This window comes from Macaca nemestrina, chromosome 1 (genome assembly GCF_043159975.1).
Source record: "Macaca nemestrina isolate mMacNem1 chromosome 1, mMacNem.hap1, whole genome shotgun sequence".
NCBI classification, from domain to species: Eukaryota; Metazoa; Chordata; class Mammalia; order Primates; family Cercopithecidae; genus Macaca; species Macaca nemestrina.
The window spans coordinates 157,975,776-157,995,407 of NC_092125.1; the positions used below are offsets into that span (position 1 = coordinate 157,975,776).

The window sequence follows — 19,632 nt, forward strand, 5'->3', positions numbered from 1 at the left end:
TTTGTTAGGCTTTTTTTGTTGTTAGTTTGTATTTTGTTACAGGTGTATCAGCCATGAACCCTGTAATGGGTGAAGAAATAAATCTTTTCTCCACTGTAATAGTAAAAATATTAAAAGCAAATTAGAATAATTGTTAGAAACCTTAGTTTTCTCAGAGGTTAACTTTTGTTAAACGAGTCATTCAAGAGTATGACAAAGGTACTGCAACTATACTCATAGGCCAGTTGTTTCTCTGAATAATCCCTTGTTTATTATTTATATCTTTTGTTTGCTAATTTATTACACCTCTGTATGTATATTTTTAAATGTGCATAAATGCACATATGGTTAAATGACAAATTTAAAACTCTTGACTGTAGCTTCAAAATACACTTGCCTTATTAATACATAAAACAATGCATATGCTAAATTTATTTTACTATCTTAGTAAAATTTTACCAGTTCCCTTGATAGACAAATGGATAAAATGTGCCTATTATCTTGCATATTTATCTCTTTATAATGAATATATCATTATTTTATTTACATCTTTGAACAAAAACAACTAACTAGTGAATGCACACAGTCACAGAACAATTAGGATGTAGATAACTGAGAACTGTCTTCATAGACAAGTGTTTTAGCCCTGAATAAACTCCAGTGAAGGTTACTAATGTTCTGTGAGCACCCTTCTATATCTTTTCTATATTTTATAAAATAGAAAAAATGACCCATGTATACTAACATGACTGTTTTAGTCTGTTCTTATACTGCTAATAAAGACATATCTAAGACTGGGTAATTTATAAAGGAAAGAAGTTTAATGGACTCACAGTTCCACATGGCTGGGGAGGCCTCACAATCATGGTGGAAGGCAAAGGAAAAACAAAAACATGTCTTACATGGCCGCAGGCCAGGGAGCATGTGCAAGGGAACTGCCTTTTTATAAAACTATCGGATCTTGTGAGAGTTAGTTACTATCCTGAGAACAGCATGGGAAAAACCTGCCCTCTTGATTCAATTACCTCTCACTGAGCCCCTCCTATGACACGTGGTGATTATGGGAGCTATAATTGAAGATGACATTTGGGTGGGGACACAGCCAAACCAATGACTTAAAGGTATTTACACATCTTTTTTCTATCATGTTAACTAATGGACAATCTAGAATGTAAATGAATAAGATATATACATATATATGATTAATATATTAATATTATATTTGCTTGTTTTTATATTCTATATTTATGAATTTAGTTCTACTTAGAAAATATCTAGATAACCAAAGACTATTATAATGAAAATAATTAGTTTAACAATAGTCTAAGGTCTTGAAGTCAGCCAGAGATTTTGGAAATTGTTTGAGACTGACCTTAAAGAGAAGCACAATCCTTATTGATCTTAAAACAGTTCATCAGAGAAATATGATATTTAAAATTTGATGTAGGTAGTATAAGTAGAGTTACAAGGTCTATATGATTTATGGTATTGGCTGAAGCTCACAAGAGCAAATCTTTCAAAAGATGGTTGAACGATAATTTTATAATTTTTAACAGTTAATGGAAGTAAAAATTGGTATACAAAATCTAGCAAATCAGAATTAATTAGGTTTTTCATGAGAAAATAATATGCTAACATTGTTTACACTGTGATAAAATCAGGGGAAGACATACAGCTATTTTTAAAGCCAAATTACCAAACCAATTTAATTTGTCCAGTGATTGACCTTGATAGAAATATAACCTAAACTTATTGTTTACAGTTTTTTCCTGTATTTGCCAAATATTAAAACTTTCCAATTTTTGTTTAAAATTACTGTTCTCTTAGAATTCTCCCCTACTCCCACTGTTTTCCAAACTGGTAACTACTTATATTTTTCTGCCTCTTATCTTGAGACTTTGGAACCAAGGCCATTAATTTAATTTACAGTAAACTCCTCCTCCTCCTCATACTTCTCCTTCTTCTTTTATTGAGTTATGGCTTCAACAAGCCTCTCAATCTTTTATAAATGGTCAGCACACTTAAAACATTAGGATATAAATTTTTCTCTCTCCTTCCTGAAGATTATTGAATTTCTTATTCGTCTCTATAAGTCAATCAGAATAGGAGTTCCTTTAACCCTAAGATACTTTATAATTAAATTAAATTTTTTTTCAGACATAGACACAAACCTTGACGAACACATCACCCCTGCCTCCAGGATGAAAGGGGGAAACCTAGACCTGAATGGGTTTGACCATCTCACAACTGTTTGCGTGACAACCACATTCATGGAAGGTAAAAAGATTGCTATATCAACTCAAGAAAGCAATAGCCTCACTGTCTTTGTATTTTGAATTGCAACAACTTTGATATCAACAATGAAGCAATGATATCTAAGAACAAAAGAGCATTTGATAACGGTCCTCATAATATCAAGTGATTATATAAGCGGAAACAAGCTGTCACAGACTTGTGTGTCAGCTAATATATGGAGAATGCTTTCTTCTGATGCTATTTATTTAGAGGCAGTTTTAATATAGATCATTTCAATTATATCTACATCAAATAAAATAAAAATGAGTGAAGCCCCCAGATTCTTCGTTGGACCAGAAGATACAGAAATAAATCCTGGAAATTATCGACATTTCTTCCACCATGCAGATGAAGACAATGAGGAGGAAGATGATTCTCCACCAGAAAGGCAGACTGTGGTTGGAATATGTTCCATGGCAAAGAAATCCAAATCCAAACCAATGAAGGAAATTCTTGATTGGATCTCCTTATTTAAATGTATCACCGTAGTAGTATTTGAAGAGGAGGTTATTTTGAGTGAACCAGTGGAAAACTGGGCTTTATGTGATTGTCTTATTTCTTTCCATTCTAAAGGATTTCCACAGGACAAAGTGGTTGCCTATGCAAAACTCAGGAATCCATTTGTAATCAATGACGTGAATATGCAGTATCTTATACATGATAGGAGAGGAGTATATAGTATTCTTCAAGCTGAAGGTGTTTTACTTCCTTGTTATGCAATTTTGAACTGTGACCCAAATAATACCAAAGAATGTAAAAGGGGAAGATCATGTAGAAGTAAATAGGGACGTTTTTCAGAAGCCATTTGTAGAAAAACCAGTCAGTGCGGAAGATCACAACATTTACATTTATTACCCAACTTCTGCTGGCAGTGGAAGTCAAAGACCCTTTAGAAAGATTGGCAGTAGAAGTAGTGTTTATTCTCCAGAAAATATTTACAAAAAACAGACTCATATATATATGAAGAGTTTTTGCCCACAGGTGGTACTGATGTTAAGGGATTCCTCATGTTTTGTACCATCGACATCTTTGGCAGTCTGAAGCCTATGGACTCTGTTTTTTTTTTGTTTTTTTTTTTTTTTTTTTTTTTGAGACAGAGTCTTGCTCTGTAGCCCGGGCTGGAGTGCAGTGGCCGGATCTCAGCTCACTGCAAGCTCCGCCTCCCGGGTTCCCGCCATTCTCCTGCCTCAGCCTCCTGAGTAGCTGGGACTACAGGCGCCCGCCACCTCGCCCGGCTAGTTTTTTGTATTTTTAGTAGAGACGGGGTTTCACGGTGTTAGCCAGGATGGTCTCGATCTCCTGACCTCGTGATCCGCCCGTCTCGGCCTCCCAAAGTGCTGGGATTACAGGCTTGAGCCACCGCGCCCGGCCTGGACTCTGTTTTAAGAGTAGTGTTCTTAAATCCTTGAAACATGTCAGACTGTGATGGAGACAAATTTTATTCAAATATAATAAAATATTTAAAAACCAAAAAAAAAAAAAAAAAAGAAATAGACACAAATATGCCGTTTGTTTAGAAAATGTTTCATACTCAGCAGAAGTATCTTGTCATATCTCTGGGCAAAGAAATAGCTCTGGGAGAGTCTAAAGTTGCCTTTCTTTGTATTTTATTATGTCCTTTTTGGGGAAGACTTGTTCAGACATGAGCAACTTATGGGTTCTACTGTGAGATTTTATAATACTTTGTCGTAGTTCACATGAAGTTCTTCCTCACGTCTTCACTTGGCTCATTTGTGTATATTTCCATGGGACTTTTTTATTTATAAATATTTTCCAAGAGGAAAGTATAAAAAATTCACGCACTGTGAATCCTTTCGTTTCCTCAGAAGGCCATGAAGCCCCAGACAAGACAGAAGCAGTCATTCCCATTTTAAGGACATTTGAGCCTGCATACAATTGTAATACAAACCAAGCAAAGCTCTTTCAGAAAGCATAACTCTGCTTCATGATTCATGAAAAACTGGTTTCAACATTTGCATGCATTTTCTTCCTATGAAGATCTGTTTGAACTGGATATTTCTATAGTGTGCACAAATGATAGATTGTTATGATCAATTAATATTCAAAAGTTCCCCCGAAAAGAGAGAGAGAATGAGAGGTAGAATCACTCACAGGTACAGAAAGAACTACCATTTTAAACAGACTTATAAAGACAAACTTCCTTCTGTGATGGCTTCCCAATGAATCACACTTCTGTGTCTTCATATGCTTGTGTAGTCCCTGTCACATTTACTCTGGGCTTGACCATTGACTTGCTCCAGCCAAGAAGATATCAGCAGATATACAGCAAGCAAAGACTTGATAAACATGTGTGCATTGGGGCTTGCTCTCTCGGAGCACTTCTGCCACCACGTGAAGAAGCCAGGATGAAAGACCTCATAGAGAGACACCCAGCTGGCCTAGCTGGTCCAACCATCCAAGCCAAGACCCTAGACATGTAAGAGAAGTTGTATGATAGCATCCAGCCCCAACTGAATACATAGATGACTGCAAATGCCTGAGTTATGCTTGGCAAGATCAGAAGAAGAAACTCAACAAAAATTGGCGAAACTGTTGTTGTTTCAAGGCCCTGTGTTTTGGGGTGGTTTGCCACACAGTAACAAATAAATTACATATCTTTATTTTCTAAGGAAACCCCTTTCAGTACGAAGACCTAAAAATAACTGACCAAAGCAATTTATAGATCATAAGACAAACAACATGAAGTTTCTTTCAATGGTTGGAAAAGTTAACAAATCAAGCAGATGTGACAAGGGCAATTCCTCAGCCCCAAGACTGAGGCCAGCCAAAATCTAACTACACCCTTATCTCATCATCTGGTTAAGAGATATCAGGAGATATCAGAATTTCTACGACAGTCAGACAAACAACTAAGACAAAGATAAAGGGCCAGGCAGATTCCCAGTTACCTGTAACTTGTCAGAGACCATAGAAAACAGTTTTCCAACATTACTTCAACTGCAGCTGTGAACAAAAGCACAAATGACTAAGAGCCAGGTTCAGCATGTAAGAGCCCATGAGTTTGATCCCTGTATAATGGCGTGCACTGGGGAAGTGAGCAAAGGCAAGACAGAACATGGTGGGTCTGGATCAAAAGCTTTTTCAGGCTGCATGCTTCTAAGGGCTCAGAGGCTTACTGGAATAACATTCAAATAATAACTTAGAGGTATTTAGTTTGGCTAGAAATTGAGCTGAGTTTACTTAGATGTGAGAGAGGTAGTATTTTCCCTGTATCAAACATAGGTTGATTATCATGGGACAAAAGTAAGGAAGGCTTTATTAAAACAAGAACTAGAAACTGGTAGTAGAACAATAATTTTGGTTTGTTTTGTTTTAAATTGACAGATAAAATTATATGTGTTTATCACATACAGTATGATGTTTTGATGTATACATACACTGTGGATTCACCCAATCGAGCTGATTAACATATGCATTACCTCACATAGTTATCATTTTGTGGTGAGAACACTTAACATCCACTATCTTAGCATTTTTTGAGAATACAGTATATTGTTAATAACTATAACCACATTGTATGATAGATCTCTTAAAGTTATTCCTCTCATCTAACTGAAATTGCATATCCTTTGACCAACATCTTTCCAACTCTCTTCCCCCCATCCACCTCAGCCCTCGGAAATCACTTAACTACTCTCCAGTTATATGAATCAACTTGTTTAGATTCTACATACGTGTGAGATTATGGAATAATTGTGCTCCTATACCTGGCTTATTTCACTTAACACAATGTCCTCCAGGTTCATTCATATTGTCGCAATTGGCAGAAGATATCTGCAGTCTGATGTTTATTGCAGCACTATTCACAACAGTCAAGCTATTGGAATGACTCTAAGTGTCCATCAGCGAATGAATGGATACAGAAAATGTGGGAGATATACATAGTGGAAAGCTATGTATAGTCATAAAAATAATGAGTTTTGTTTTTTTTTGTCCGTGGGCAAGTTGATCAGCTGAAAACTACCAAGAAAGAAGGACAGTTTTCCTTGGAGCAGGCTGACAAGATTTATCTGAGAAAGCAAATTTAATTATTAATGGGTCGATTGGGAAACTTTATTATTTCAGCTGTGGAGTATATGTGATTGCTGTTTCTGTGTAACAGAGCCTGGGCTCTTTCCTTGGCTTTCCCACCTGAGTTAAACCCACTCTGCACCACTTTCCTCACTATAAATACTCATGGGACAGTGCTGAAGTTTTCCTGATTCCTTGCAGGTTCTATTTCATTTTGTTTTGATATTAAGATCCTACAACTTTAATACATATTAACAACTGTGTTTGTTATTATAAGAATAAATACACATCAGGTTTATAAAATAGCTATTAGAACTAGATTCTACTTGCTATGTTAAATCATAGAAATGCTTCTATGCTTCACTTGTGTGGTTTTGTAGCAGTGATGGCCATCAGAGTCACTACACTTGAAACATGAAACTTGCTTTAATCATATTATTAGCTTCTAATATTATAAAAAGACAATAAATGATGTCATATTATTTAAATCTTTTTATTTTGTTTCATATTTACTGCATAGGGATGTTGAGAGGATTAAAAGAGTTAATACAATAATTGCTATATAAGTGTTAGCTATTATTACACAATTATAATAAATACTTTAGGAAGGAAGGTCAAGAGAATATATAATAATTTGGCAAAACTATGTCAACTGCATAGGCGGATTTATACCAGTGAGGTACTAGGTAATAGAGGGAAAGAAATTCACTAGCCTTTTGAATAAAAATTCCAAGCACTATTTTAATATCTTTTTGGGAAAAGCTAATTCAAGGGGATCTCATGGCTAGTCCTTTTAAAGGCACGTCTGTGTGTAGTGTGTATTCCCATGTTTCAATTCTTATAAATTTTCCCAATAAAATATTTTTTAAACAGTCTTCTCCACTCCCCCAGTTTGACCCAGTATTGATAAACTTTAAATACAATGAAGATATGTTTATCAGAAAAATATTTTACTTTTCTTAATTTCTTAATGTAATAAAATATATATGACCAAAAATATTGTCATTTTAAACATTTTTCAGTGTGCAATTCAGTGTCATTAACTAAATTCACAGTGTTGTGCAACACACCATTATTTCTGAAAACTCTTCATCACCCAAACAGAAACTCTGTACCCATTAAGCAATAACTCTCCATTCCTCACTTCCACCAGCCCCTGGTAACTTCTACTCTATTTCTTGTCCCTATGACTTTCACTATTCTAGATACTTAATGTAAGTGCAATTTTTGTCCTTTTGGGTCTGGCTTATTTCACTTAGTATAATGATTTTGAGGTTCATCAATGTTGTGGCATGTATCGGAATCATTTCTTTTTATGGCTGAATTATATCCCGTAGTATGTATAGACCACATTTTGTTTATCCACTCGTATATTGATGGATGCTTGGGTTGTTTCCACCTTTTGGCTACTGTGAATAATGCTGCAATTAACATTTTTATGCAAGTATTGGTGTGAATTTTTGTTTTTAATTATTTTGAATATATACCAAGGAGTGGAGTTACTGGCTCATATGAACTGTTTCAGTTTCTAAATCTAAATTAGTTAAAATTATGTTAAATTAAAAATTCAGTCTCTTAATTATGCTAGTCATATTTTGAGAACTCTTTAGTCACATACAGCTAATGACTACCATATTGGACACTGCAGGTCTGGATTAATAATTTGATGAATGACTGTATAAGAAATCTACTAATTGTGCCCATTTTCTCTACTGCTCAAATAAGCCTTGTTCTTCTTGCTTTTGTGCTTTAGTTTACCTTTCCTGAGGTCATACTTCTTTTTGCCTGGGATATCTACCTATTCTCTATTTTCTTTTATAGAAATGTTACCTGTTTCAGAAAGTATACTTAATTACTGCGGCTCACACTGATCATTCCTACTCATAAACTGTCAAAGCATTTGTTAACTTTATTATTTCCATGACATTTACTTGCATTATACTATAGTTATTTATTTCTTTGTTTCTTACCAGGATTAAAATTCCTTATTGGCAAAGCTAATAATAAAAACAAGAACTACATCAGCAAAACAAAATTAGTCATTTATTAAATGATTGTGGTTCTTCAGGCACAGTGTTGTTTTATACACTCCATTTTATTTAATCCTTAAAATAGAAAAGAAGTAGTATTATCTGAATTCTAAATCAGGATTTGGGGTTTACAGGCTAAGTATCATGTTTAAATCTCCATATCTAGTAAATGATAGAGTCAGAATTCAAACTAAGGTATGTTATATGCTCTTACAAGTCTGCTTATACTTTATAAATATTACTTTGGGAAATCTTTATAAATAATATTATCTAGCATTTATTTATTGTTTACTCTGTGCCAGATCTTATTGTAAGTGCTTTTCTTGTATATAGTAACTTAATTCTTATAACAGTCTTAGGAAGTGTGAGCTGTAATCACCATCATTTTATGTATATGATAACAGTTCGGAAAAGTTAGGTTTCACAAGCCAGACACAGAAAGTCTAACATTGCATGTTCTTACTCATAAGTAGAAGCTAAAAAATGTGTACACATGGATGTAGAGAGCAAAATAATAGGCAAAGGAGACTCAGAGGGGTGAAGGGGTGGGTGTGGCAGGGGTTGGATAATGAGGAATTACTTAATAGGTAAAACATATGTTATTCTGGTGATGGATACCCTAAAGCCTTGACTTTAGAATTACACAATCTATGAATGTAACAAATTTGCACTTGTACCCCATACATTTCTACAAGTTAAAGATAAATACATAAGTTATGCCCCTCAAAGTTAAGTTTCATACCTACTAAATGGCAGAGTCAAGATTTGGATTGAGTGTAAATCAGAGCCTGCATTTTAAATAATCATATTATTTATAAACTTTATTCAACAAACATTTGTTGAGTAATTACTATGCCCAATACTAGGGATTTAAAGATGAATAGACCAGAGTGTGTGTATAGCTTTTCTAGGAGTTTAGCCTACTAAAATGAGCAAAAAAGAAATATTTGTCATTGATATGAAAGTTATTAATCACAACTACTACCACCACCACCAGATAAGAATAATGAAGGCTTGCCGTTTTCAGAAACTGTTTTAAGTGTTTTACAGACACTAATTCATTTAACCTCACAGCAACTTTTAAAGATCATCATTATTATTGTTGTTTTTATTTTTTAGATCAGAAACTGATCAGCAGAGATGTTAGGTAACTTGTCTGAGCCAGAAGTGGAAGAACTAACTTATGAACATAAACAATTTGGCTCTAGAACTCAAGTGCTCAGATATTCCCTATGAGTAATAGAGTCTTAGTTTTTCTGGAGTCTGAACAAGTGCCATTATATAGAACACATTTAAAACTGACTCTTAAAAAACAATTTCAGGAGCATGGAGAAAACAGGAATGATGGTCATTCTGCAATGAGATTTTAAAAGGCGCAGTTTCTAGAATGGTCAGCAGAGGGTGAAGGGAGGCAGCATTTGTAAGGTGCCACTTCATTACAATGGAGTAAACTGCATGAAACTGATCATCTCTAAAGACCTCTCTTGGTCTAACATTTCAGGATGCTCCTTGTTTGAATTATTTTTAGTTCAATGTTATATAAAACACAAGCAAAAAAAAAAAAAAAAAAGAAGTAGCTCCTTCTGAAATGCATATAGCTGAGATGATTTTTTTATCTGACTTAGCACAGTGTTTATTTCAGTATTTATTGAATATTTTGTAAGAATACCTCTAAAGAAGTAATTATAAGATGATCCATAAAGAGCTCAAGTCTCTACTGAAGAGGCAAGGTAAAGAAAAATTTACATGATGATATAAACATCATATGGACAAAGTTTCAGAGTTCAGAGACACGGAGAAAATAATGGAACTGAAATGGAAGGGAATTATTTATGGAAAAGGTAGCCTTATCTAGGACTGAAGGGTGGGTAATATGTGCATAGGAAGGGAAAAGTTGGCTTTTCCTTAAAATTAAATTTCCCGAGTGCTTATGATTTGTCGTCAGTGAGTCCAGGAACTGCAGAGAAAATGAGGATGAGTGATACTGTGGTGGTTCATACTTGGGAGGCCGAGACGGGCAGATTGTTTGAGCTCAGGAGCTCGAGACCAGCCTGGGCAACATGGCAAAAACTTATCTCTACAAAAAAATACAAACATTGGCTGGGCTCAGTGGCTCACGCCTATAATCCCAGAGCTTTGGGAGGCTGAGGCGGGTGGATCATCTGAGGTCAGGAGTTCAAGACCAGCCTGGCGAACATGGTGAAACCCCATCTCTACTAAAAATACAAAAATTACCTGGGTGCGGTGGAGTGTGCCTGTAATCCCAGCTACTCGGGAGGTTGAGGCAGGAGAATCGGGAAGCGGAGGTTGCAGTGAGCTGAGATTGCACCATTGCACTCCAGCCTGGGTGACAGAGCAAAACTCCATCTCAAAAAAAAAAAAAAAAAAAATTAGCCAGGTGTGGTGGTGCATGCCTATAGTCCCAGCTACTTGGGAGACAGAAGTGGGAGGATGGCTTGAGCCCAGGAGGTGGAGGTTGCAGTGAGATGAGATTAGGCTGCTGCAGTCCTAAGTAACAGAGCCAGACCCTATCTCAAAATGAAACAAACCAAAAAAAAAAACAAACAAAAAGAGTGATAGTGTCTCTGTCTTAAAGAAGTCACAGATACTCTAGCAGTAATAATACAATAAAGGATGTGGTAGACAAATAAAAAGATGCACTGTTGGAAAAATTAACAACAAAACAATATGTTTCCCATTCTAAAGACAGGAACCAGACCATTCATGTTGAACTTTCAAAGGTCAAGGTTTCTAAACTAGTTCTGCCAGCTGCAGTGATTCACTCCTCTCTAGTCTACATAAGAAGTTGAGGTTGAAGAGAAAGAGATTTATTTGGTGAGAAATTGACAGTGTTTTACATTTCACCCACCTTAAGTACCAGCCTCTGACGGAGAAGAGGATGTATTTTTTGATGGTACAAACCCCTTAAATAGAAACTTCACAGCATGCTCGGAGAAGTGGAAATTGCCTCGGTGCTGGCACAGCAAGAATTTCAGACCCTGAAGAATGTGGCTCCCTGCATAGCCAACTTAATGCCTTCTCTTGGTGTTCTAAGTTGTTTCTGGGGACCTGAAAGACAGTGAGTCCATGTCTTTCTCTGACCTGGAAAATTGGGAGATTGCCAATTCCTCTGAACTTCAGGTGAGCTTCTGTGAAATACACTTAAAGCATGGGGAGTTGCATCCACTGATCTCTTCTGATTTTATTTTTATCAATGACAGTTCATTTACTCTTTGGGAGTAAACAGGTAAAAGCAACCTTCTGTAGAAGCCAAGTTGTCTTTTTACCTGTCATTGAATTTAGACCACTCAGATAGCCTAGTAATAGTAATAGTAATGGTAATAGTAATAGTAATAGTAATAGTAACGGTAATAGTAATAATAATAATAGTGAAAAAAGGCAGAATATGGTAGATGCACAATCCTCTCTCCTCAAGTTAAGGAGAGGCTTTTCTAGAGGACCACTTGGAGAGCTTTTGCATGTCTCCAGAAACTTGAGCATCTTACCAGTGTATATTCTAAAGCTGAGATGCTGTCGCTGGAACTGCCCAGTCTGGTGGCTGAACACACAGGTGGCAGCTTTGTGACTAAGCTGTACTTCCTCATATGGCAGGCTAATAGTGAATGTTTCTGAGACTTGATAAGGACTCTATGGAAATGATTCTAACCAAGAGTACTTGCCTGAAGGACAGGAACATAGGGGTGGACCCCAGAAATCCAGGAGGCAGACAGAAAAGAGGCAGACAAGCCAATTGCCTGGGATTGATGAGAAACCCACAAAGGCACCCCACAGAGTCAGCAATTGTATTTCTGCCACCCAGAGGGCCTTGCAGGTAGATTGCAAACTGTAGCTGTCACAAAAGCTGTGCTGCATTTTCCCAACACTTACCTTCCTACCCACAGATATCAGAAACAATGACTAGCAAATTGGGGGGATGGAGCTAGAAAGAGAAAAACTAATTTTACCTCCTACTTACATAGGCTGGGGATAGAAGAAATTTAAATTTGAGTTTGGAGTTTGAAATTATATTCAATAGAGATGTATCTTGTGCTTTCTAACTTGCTTTTAATGGTGTTGTGTGGTTCTCAGTTTGTTTTCTCAGCTTTGCATTCTTCCCTTTCATCATCAATACTGCTTTACACCTTATTTCTTTAAAAATTGATGTTAGGTTCTCGTTAACTTTTATATCATGAAGCACTTGCTGGAAATTATTTCTTTGTGAAGTTCTGCTTACTTCCAGCATGGTTTTTCATCTGTATTCTTCTTTCTCACATGTTTTTATTTTTGCTGATAATGTGTTTGCAAAGTTATTATGTCCCTTCTTTTTATCTTTTAAAATACAGCAGTTTTGTTTAGGCCTTCTCTTTGCTGTGCTATAATGTGAGTGAATTCCACTTGCTTTTTTATTACCTGAGATTCAAGGAGCTCAACTGTGGCTGTGCACAGGAGGATCCACACTCTACTCTCTTCTGGAATTTTAGTAAATGTTTTCTGTGCTAAAATCTTAATTTATTGCAGTTTATATTCATTACACTGAGAAGTATTCTTGGGCTTTGAATTATTTCTTCTAATCATCATGGAGCCCAGATTCTTTGTTTGCTTTAAAGAAAGTAATCTGGAATTTGATTTTGTTTGTTGAGTTCTCTACTTCAATGTCATTAGCTTTTTAAAAGTTTCCCTCTCCATATTTGCCCATTTCTCCCCAGTTGCAATTTCTCTTCCTCCCAAGCTCCTCTCTCTCATCCTCTGGGAAAAAAATAAACAACATAAGGAGTGCATGTAGGTTACTTCCCTTCAGGCACTACATATGCTTCTTCTCTACTTTCTCTCCCTCAGAGACTCTTGTCCTAATTATTTTCTATTTTTTTCTTCCTTTCTGCTATATCACTGTTTATTGTTGGAGATAATTAACTATAGGTGTTTATGATTGTTCTGCCATCCTCTCCATTTTCACCCAGCTGGAAGATGCCAAAAGGGAGATTTCCAATAGTTCCCTTTTCTGGTAGAACATGCAACTAGTTGAGTTGGGACTTTTCCTCCCTTGCAAAATTCTTTGTCTCCTCTAAGGGTTACTCATCTTTCATCTAAAGCTACCTTTCCCATGTTATAGTGTAGGAGTGGTTGGTTAAACTTTTCAGAATTTTGTTTGCTCACCTTCCCTACAAAATGCTTGTTTGGAGGATGACATTAAGAGGTTTGCCATAGCTTTGTTCTGTAAATTCTTGAAAACTTCTTCGTATCTCTTTGATGACTACAATTTTTTGAATGTTATGACATGACCCTTTCGCTTGTTTGAATGCTATTGACTTTTTTTTTTTTTTTGCTGCTTTTTCCCATTTGCTATTCATATAATTAAGTTATGTGGGAAGGGTATTTTTAAATATTTGGCTGAAATCCAATATAGAAACCTTAAACTCTTTTATTCCCATTTGTCAGTTGTAGAAATTAAAGGTCATAATGTGTAAGTGATTTGCTTGAAACATAGCTTATGGAAGAAATAGGCAAGGTGGAGGCATGATTTGAATCTAGACCTGTCTTTTATCCTGTAATCAATATTCTATTCTGTAATCAATGGAGAGCAGACAGGATTTTTAAATAGGTGACTGATGAAATGAAACATTCATTTTAGGTTAGGGAACTAGCATGTGGTTTGAAACAGATATGTGAAATGAATTTGCAGAGAGGGAACTATGAAAGCAGTGAAACAAATTTGGAAGGTTTTATAAAATCAGATATAAAGTAATGAGAGCCTGAGGTAGAGGGAAACTTCTTTCATATCCTAAAGTTTTGACTTTGGTAATTAGAATCTTTTTCTGCATAGGTTTCTAGGGTGCCATCAATCTGCCTATTACCTACTCAAATTTGTAAGAATTTTGTAAAATTAGGAAGCTATGGATTAGAAAGCAAGGCACGGACTAGTTTCTAGTCTTTTGTTTTCACCACGTACTAGCTGTAAGACCTATGTTAAATCATTTCAACTTGCTGGGCCTCAACTTCCTTATGTTTAAACTGAGAAAACTGAATTAGATGAACTATAAATGCTCTTTCAACTCATAGTAGATGCTCAAGAAAAGTTGAATGAATCAACCAATGAATAACATTCCAAAGAATAAAGGAAGAGTTTCCTTTCCTGTGCAAATGGGAACTTAGAATCTGTCAAATGAAGAAAAAAAGAGTTTTTGGTTATTAACAGCTCTTCAATTAAAACGTATGTATTAAATGTCTATTATATATGAATTTCCTTTCTTCTTTAATTTTTTTAATAGAGATGTGGTCTTGCTCTGTTGGCCAGGCTGAAGTGGGTGGCGTCATCATAACTCACTATAGCCTCATACTCCTGGTTTCAAGCAATTCTCCTGCATCAGCCTTCTAAGTAGCTGGGACTACAGGTGTGTGCCACCATGCCCGGAATCTTTTTTTTTTTTTTTTTTTTTTGTACAGACGAGGTCTTGCTATGTTGCCTAGACTGGGTCTTGAACTCCTGCCCTCAAGTGATCCTCCCACGTTGGCCTGCTAAAGTTCTGGAATTACAGGTGTGAGCAACCACTCCTAGTCCCTTTCTTCATTATAACTTGACATTCACGGGCTCCCTAATCTGATCCCAAAATACTATTGCAACCCTATCCCCCTGCTGCTCTTTTCAAGGATTACTTACCATCGAACTAGGAACTAAGTTCCTATTATAATGACTAAGACAAAATCTCAACCCAAATGGACCTTCCAGTTTGATACAGAGACAGACATCCACACAGATAATCAAGATATAATGTAAATGAAATAAATCTTAATGATAAAGGTACAACCAACATGTTATGGTAATACACAAAAGGAGCCAATACTTCTCAGCAGAAAATGATTACCATTTATGACTCAAGGGATGACTAGGACTTTAAAAGATGGAGATGGGAAGTGAAAAAACAATGTGAATGAAAGCAAACCCATATGAACATATGTGGCATATTCAAGGAATTATAAAGAATCCAGTGTGCCTAGAACATAGAATGTTGAGGGCAGAGAGTGGAAGAGAGGAGACTGGGAAGGTGAACTGGTGCCAGGTGGTAGAGAACTTTACATGACATAGGAAGCTCATGCTGTACTACAAAAAGCTTTGAGAACAGAAGCATAATATGCTTTGCTCAGAGTAATATGAAGATAACCAAGGCATCAATGTGAAGATGGATTAGAGAGGTGAAAGAATGGAGTCAGGGAGATCAATTAAGTTTCAAGGAGAAGAACTTGAAATAATTAAAATTAAAAGTGGTGTTGCTAGTTAGAGAGAAGGGACCAGGCTAATGGAAAATAAGCCCAGGGAAGCAAAAAAGATTTGGCTAGAAAAGGTAGGCTGAGGGGATGTACATGGAAAAGAAAGCAAATAGAATTCATAAAAAACTATATATTTGGCTTACTTTCTTGCAGCCCCCTGTGTGCACGGCTTGAGTATGGAGAACAATGGGAAGAGCAACACAAGAGGAGCCTAGAAAGAGTCATGGGTCAGATCATTCCTGTGTAGGCATCTTAATTATTTGAACTGTTTTTCTATGAGCAATGGAACCCCATTGCAGGTACATTAGCAGGAGAGAGAGATGGTCAGCCTCCTCCCTTCCTCACATCCTTGCTAATTCTGGCTGGATTCCATAATACACTACTTCTTGTTTCTTGTCTATCTCTTAAACTCTGTGCCTCATTCTCCTCTCAAATCCTTGTTACAAAACACACATCTAGATGAATCTGATCACTGACCTTCTCTTGTCCTTTACATTGATGGACCAAAATAAAATGATTTCAGGTTTGATTCTACTCTAAATAAATCCATTGCCTTTAACAGCATCTTGACCCTAACAATGACTAGGATCCTTTCAATGTTTTCTTAGTTATTCCTTTCCCCTGTTCTCCACAGTAGGCATCTAAAATCATTTCTAGTTTTCTTAGATGTTCTTCCCCACAACTTACTTCCTCAAACTCAGCAGATAACTATATGCCCTACTTCAAAGAGAAACTGGAAGCCCACAGAAACTTTCTTAACTTCTTGCCACCATATCTACAAACTGCACCCAGAACTACGTGGTGCACCAGTTAGGAAAGTGACTACAAATATCAGTAAACACAAGAGCAATTTAAACTACAGAAGCTTATGTTTTCTCACATTGGAAGGTTGGAGTCAGAAACTAGAGGGGAATGGTGAAGATTTAGGATAGTAACTGGGGGACTAGAGTACCAGAAATAAATAGACAGGAGTACCAGAAAATAAATAAATAAGATACCCAGCATCACTCATAGTCCAGCTTCACTGGCCCAAATAGGGGCTCAAAAATTGCTGATACTATTATTTTTTATTATGCAAGTTGTCAAAAGTCATAAAGTGTATCATTTGACAATGCAGGTTGTCAAAAGTCATAAAGTGTATCATTTGACAAGTTGCAACCAGAATTCAGATTTTCTGATTCACTATGCTTTGGTAACCCTAATTAAGATAGTATTTCTGGCCTGTGAAACCAATGAATATTTAATTCCTAATAAACCCTTTGCCCTGTGGCTAATTATGCCTTGAATTAGTGGCATTCGTTACTTCTGGAAAGGCATTCGTTACTTCTGGAAAGGCATAATCCACGTAGAGAAAAGGGATTTTTCTTTAGTTTTGAATCTCACGGCCAATTTTCTTGAGCACTTTGTGAGACAATTTTCATGAAATCCAGGATTTTTGAAAGGGGGAAAAAGTTTCTGGTTTTTAAGTTCCAAAAGTAGCCCTTTATAAATCAAAAGGAAAATTTAGCTCTTTGGAAATAGAATATTACAACAAGCCATAATGTTGAAGGCATGGAGGAGATGATACAAGGGAAGTCCCACCGTATGAAAAGTAGAAAGTGCTAGGGGAGGAGTTAAGGGGTGTGTGTGGGAGACAAGTAAGTGAGAGATGATGCAGTGCCCTTTACTCACAGTGCAACTCAGTGGGTTCATAGTTTTTGGGGGAACTTTGGAACATCAGTAGCTGAGAGGTTAGAAGTCTCTAAGAGAAGCCCTGTGTCAACATGAGGTGACCACAGTAGAATAAAAATGGTGGCCAAACAGTGACTGGTGCATGTTATGGAAGAGATCTAGGGTTCCTTAGTGACACTGAGGAAATATAAAGGGTAATTTAGAAATAAGCATTCATATACTTGCCGTAAGTCACAGCAGAGCTGGTTTCAGTAGAAGTCTTGTTCAAAGGGACATCATAGTGATGGCTGTGAGTGGGCAACTCAAAATTGAAGTTCAGAGAGAAGATATTGCTAAGTCTCAGAGGATCCATAGCATCAGTGATCATCCTCTTCTAGTGGAAGAGGTTTAGCTCTCATTTTCAAGGTCCAGATTCTCAACTGGATCCAGAAGGACTCAGTGGTGGTTTCAGAGGACTTTGGCAAAAGCAGTGCTCCTTTTTGTTCTCCAGATTTCCTCTTCTCTAATGGCCTACTGACCTCCCTTAGAGAGATACCTTTGGGAGAGAAGAGGGTACAGAAGAAAGATTGGAGAAGGGCCCCTCTAGCATAAACTCCATTTGTAATAAAGCCTTAGCACTCTGAAGAAAAATTAGTGACTAACATATGAGGTAATATTTTGAGACCATATGCATATCATGTTCTCAACAACCTCTTATCCAATGATTTTGGCATCCACTGATTTCATAATTATTACATCAGGCATTGCAAAATGATGACTTTGTAATTCTATCATTTCTTCTATATTTATTATCTCATATTCTTCTAAAAATAGTTAATATTTAGTTAATATTTTCTCTTTTGATTATCACCATTGGCTCATACATTTTATTTTATTCAATGTGTTATAATACATTATCATAGTTAATCTTTTTGGGGCTCAGCTCTTCATATGTTTGATCAGTGGATAACCACTTCAAGCTGGCTCCTTTGTCCTTTTAACATGATCTAATTAGTCTGAGCTCTTTTGTGTTTTCTGACACATCAATATGTTCCAGGTTTACCTGGTACTTTCCCTGCTGCAGACCTAGAGTCATTTTTCTAAGGATCCCTCTTTCTTTTAGTGAATAATGGTATTTAGAAAGCAAGATGTGGGTATCATCTGTGTTCATGGCTATAGAATACATTGCTTGTAGGTTCTTGAATTACTTTTAAATGGAAAGTTTCAGTATCAGTCCCCAACTCAATGAGGGGCTCCAGAGCACAACTGAGGTGTGGTGTGCAAATTTAACTCTCAACCAATTCTATAACTATATCATTAGTTTATAAGGCTTATTCCAATTACCTATACAAGAACTAGGCTGGTACTTTTAAATGTAAATTATATCATATCATTTCTCTGCTTAACATTATCATGTCCTAAGATTCAGCCACATTGGTCCTTCAGTTCTTCTCATTCGGGAAGTTCTGAAGTTGGAAGTGTCCAAGATGGTCCATTTTTAAAAAACCGTATCCTTCGAGACTTTCAAATTTTTGTGTATATTTTATAATACATATAATATATTAGTACAATAGTATACACAATATAAAAGTAACCAAATACATGTAGTTGAAGAAGTGCGAGAAATTTTTTAAAAAATTGGTGGGCTGCTTGGTCAGTTTGGAATTTAGAAACTACTGCTCTGATCTTGAATTTCCTACCTGGGCCTTTCAGCATGCTGTTTTCCCTCCCTGGAGCAGTCTTTTCCCTGCTTTTTGCCTTGCTCGTTTCTGTCATTCATTTCTCTTTTTAAACATCACATTCTTAGAGGAATCTTCCTTGACATTCTCTGTCTAAATTATGCTATATATGTTGCCCCCTCCTATACCACTATGTTTTTTGTTTTTCTTCTCATAGAACTTGTAACAATTTGTAATTATTTGTTTGGTTATTTCTATCTCCCTTGTAAAACTGTAAAATACTATGAATGTATGAACTATGCTGTTTTATTTCTCCATTATATAACCAACCACTTAGAAGAACGACTGGCATATAGTTCTACTCAATGCATATTTGTTGAATGAATGTAGGATAGTTAGTGAATAAAGAGAAATAGAAAAGAGAAGACAAAGAAAAATACAGTTTGGTTCGTTGTCAAAAATGTCTCAGAAGCATTTAGTTAATTGGTATGCCATTCATTTTTTATGCAAATGGTTCACTTATATATGAGGGAGTGAGTTGGTAAACTGAACCAAGGACCAATGTTACAAACAAATTATAATGGGACAACTTGAGAACACTTTGGAGGTAAATTGATTAATTGGAAGCTGGCAGGAGTAAGATAGAAAATTCTGTCCTTGAGCAGGTCAACTGGAGTATTAAAAAAACCAATTCTCATTGTTTA

At 36.2% G+C, this 19,632-nt stretch overlaps 1 protein-coding gene across 4 annotated transcripts in view; it reads left to right on the top strand.

The window, feature by feature from the left end:
- Nucleotides 1-19,632, top strand: part of LOC105482661 (solute carrier family 44 member 5) — a 531,652-nt gene that overhangs the window by 95,843 nt on the left and 416,177 nt on the right. Inside the window, exon 3 of one of the 4 annotated variants that reach the window (XM_071091035.1) lies at nucleotides 2,137-2,256. The exons of the other annotated variants lie outside the window; for them this stretch is intronic. The gene's annotated coding sequence lies outside the window, so the exon portion shown is untranslated. The remainder of the gene's footprint in view (nucleotides 1-2,136; nucleotides 2,257-19,632) is intronic. 4 annotated transcript variants of the gene reach the window in all.